The following is a 3,628-nucleotide window of genomic DNA, read 5'->3' on the forward strand; positions in this document are numbered from 1 at the left end:
TTTCCCTCAGTTTTTGAGAACCAAGGTATCAATCCAGTAGGAGGCTCCTCAAAAGTCCCACGCACCTACACAAACAAACAAAGAACTCGCAACTAACGCAATAAAGGGGTTGTCAATCCCTTCACGACCACTTGAGAAAGTGAGATCTAATAGAGATAGTATGATAAGATAAATATATTTTTGGTATTTTATAATATAGATGCAAAAAGTAAAGATGCAAATAAAAATAGATTGGAAGCAAAGATGATAAGAGATAGACCCGGGGTCCATAGGTTTCACTAGAGGCTTCTCTCAAGATAGCATAAGTATTACGATGGGTGAACAAATTACTGTCGAGCAATTGATAGAAAAGCGAATAATTATGAGATTATATAGGCATGATCATGTATATAGGCATCACGTCCGCAACAAGTAGACCGACTCCTGCCTGCATCTACTACTATTACTCCACACATCGACCGACTCCTGCCTGCATCTAGAGTATTAAGTTCACAAAGAACAGAGTAACGCATTAAGCAAGATGACATGATGTAGAGGGATAAACTCATGCAATATGATATAAACCCCATCTTTTTATCCTTGATGGCAACAATACAATACGTGCCTTGCAACCCTTTATGTCACTGGGTAAGGACACCACAAGATTGAACCCAAAGCTAAGCACTTCTCCCATGGCAATAAAGATCAATCTAGTAGGCTAAACCAAACTGATAATTCGAAGAGACTTGCAAAGATAACTCAATCATACAGAAAAGAATTCAGAGGAGATTCAAATATTTCTCATAGATATACTTGATCATAAACCCACAATTCATCGGATCTCGACAAACACACCGTAAAAAGAGATTACATCGAATAGATCTCCACAGGAGAGGGGGATAACATTGTATTGAGATCCAAAAAGAGAGAAGAAGCCATCTAGCTAATAACTATGGACCTGAAGGTCTGTGGTAAACTACTCACAACTCATCGGAAGGGCTATGGTGTTGATGTAGAAGCCCTCCATGGTCGAGTCCCCCTCTGGCGGAGCGTCGACGAAGGCTCCAAGATGGGATCTCGTGGATACAGAAGGTTATAGCGGTGGAAATTGTGTTTCGGGTGCTCCCTGGATGTTTTTGGGGTACATAGGCTTATATAGGAGGAAGAAGTACGTCGGTGGCCGCCCGAGGGGCCCACGAGACAGGGGGCGCGCCCTGGGGGGGGGCGCCCTACCCTCTCGTGGCCGCCTCGGCTGCTTCTTGACTTGCACTCCAAGTCCCCTGGATCACGTTCGTTCCAAAAATCAAACTTCCGAAGGTTTCATTCAGTTTGGACTCCGTTTGATATTCCTTTTCTTCGAAATACTGAAATAGGCAAAAAAACAGCAATACGGGCTAGGCCTCCGATTAGTAGGTTAGTCCCAAAAATGATAATAATGTGTAAATAAAGCCCATAAACATCCAGAAGGGGTAATATAATAGCATGGAACAATCAAAAATTATAGATACGTTGAAGACGTATCAAGCATCCCCAAGCTTAATTCCTGCTCGTCCTCGAGTAGGTAAATGATAATAACAGAATTTTTGATGTGGAATGCTACCTAGCATAATTCTCAATATAATTTTCTTTAGTGTGGCATGAATGTTCAGATCCAAATGATTCAAAATAAAAGTTCATATTGATAAAAGAAATAGTAATACTTCAAGCATACTAATCAAAGTAATCATGTCTTCTCAAAATAACATGGCAAAAGAAAGTTCATCCCTACAAAATCATATAGTTAGGCTATGCTTCATTTTTGTCACACAAAGATGTTCCCAACTTCTATACCCCCGATGACAAGCCAAGCAATTGTTTCATACTTAAATAATCTCAAACTTTTTCAACCTTCACGCAATACATGAGCGTGAGCCATGGATATAGCACTATGGGTGGAATAGAATATGATGGTGGGGATTGTGTGGAGAAGACAAAAAAAGGAGAAAGTCTCACATTGACGAGGATAATCAACAAGCTATGGAGATGCCCATCAATTGATGTCAACATGAGGAGTAGGGATTGCCATGCAACGGATGCACTAGAGCTATAAATGAATGCTCAACAAAAGAAAACTAGTGGGTGTGCATCCAACTTGCTTGCTCACGAAGACCTAGGGAAATTGAGGAAGCCCATTGTAGGAATATACAAGCCAAGTTCTATAATGAAAAATTCCCACTAGTAAGAAAAAGACAACCTATGAGACTTACTATATGAAAAACATGGTGCTACTTTGAAGCACAATATATGAGACTCACTACATGAAGAACAAGGTGCTACTTTGAAGCACAAGTGTGGAAAAAGAGATAGTAACATTGCCCTTTTTATTTTTTTTTTCTTTTTTTTAATTTTTTTCTTTTTCTTTTCTTTCTTTGGCCTTCTTTTTTCTTTCTTTGGCCTTTTTTTCTTTCTTTTTTTTCTTTTTTCTTTTTGGGCAATGCTCTAATAATGATGATCATCACACTTTCATTGATTACAACATATGAATTACAACTCGAAACTAGAACAAAATATGACTCTAAATGAATGCCTCCGACGGTGTACCGAGATGGTGCAATGAATCAAGAGTGACATGTATGAAAAATAATGCATGGTGGCTTTGCCACAAATACGATGTCAACTTCATGATCATGCAATGGCAATATGACAAAAGTAAAGTATGTCATGATGATGATGAACAGAACGGTGGAAAGTTGCATGGCAATATATCTCGGAATGGCTATGGAAATGCCATAATAGGTAGGTATGGTGTCTGTTTTGAGGAAGATATAAGGAGGTTTATGTGTGATAGAGCGTATCGTGTCACGGGGTTTGGATGCACCGGCGAAGTTTGCACCAACTCTCAAGGTGAGAAAGGGCAATGCACGGTACCGAAGAGGCTAGCAATGGTGGAAAGGTAAAAGTGCGTATAATCCATGGACTCAACATTAGTCAAAAGAACTCATATACTTATTGCAAAAATTTGGAAGTCATCAAAAATCAAGCACTACGCGCATGCTCCTAGAGGGATAGATTGGTAGGAAAAGACCATCGCTCGTCCCCGACCGCCACTCATAAGGATGCACATGCCACGTACACTTCATGTTTCAAATTTGTTACACAACTTTAACCATACGTGTATGCTACGAGATTTGCTAACTTCAACACAAGCATTCTTTAAATTCATAATCACCCAACTAGCATGACTTTAATATCACTACCTCCATATCTCAAAACAATTATCAAGTATCAAATTGATCATAGCATCCAATTCACTTCCTATGATAGTTTTTATTATACCCAACTTGGATGCCCATCATTCTAGGACCAAATTTGTAACCATAGCAAATATCATGCTGTTCTAAAAGACTCTCAAAATAATATAAGTGAAGCATGAGAGACTAACAATTTATATAAAATCAAGCCACCGCCGTGCTCTAAAAGATATAAGTGAAGCACTAGAGCAAAAACTATCAAGCTCAAAAGATATAAGTGAAGCACATAGGAAATTCTAATAAATTATAATCAAATAGGCTTCTTCCAAAAGGTGTGTACAGCAAGGATGATTGTGGTAAACTAAAAAGCAAAGACTAATATAATACACGACGCTCCAAGCAAAACACATATCATGTGG

Source organism: Triticum aestivum, chromosome 2B, assembly GCF_018294505.1.
Source record: "Triticum aestivum cultivar Chinese Spring chromosome 2B, IWGSC CS RefSeq v2.1, whole genome shotgun sequence".
Classification (NCBI taxonomy): Eukaryota; Viridiplantae; Streptophyta; class Magnoliopsida; order Poales; family Poaceae; genus Triticum; species Triticum aestivum.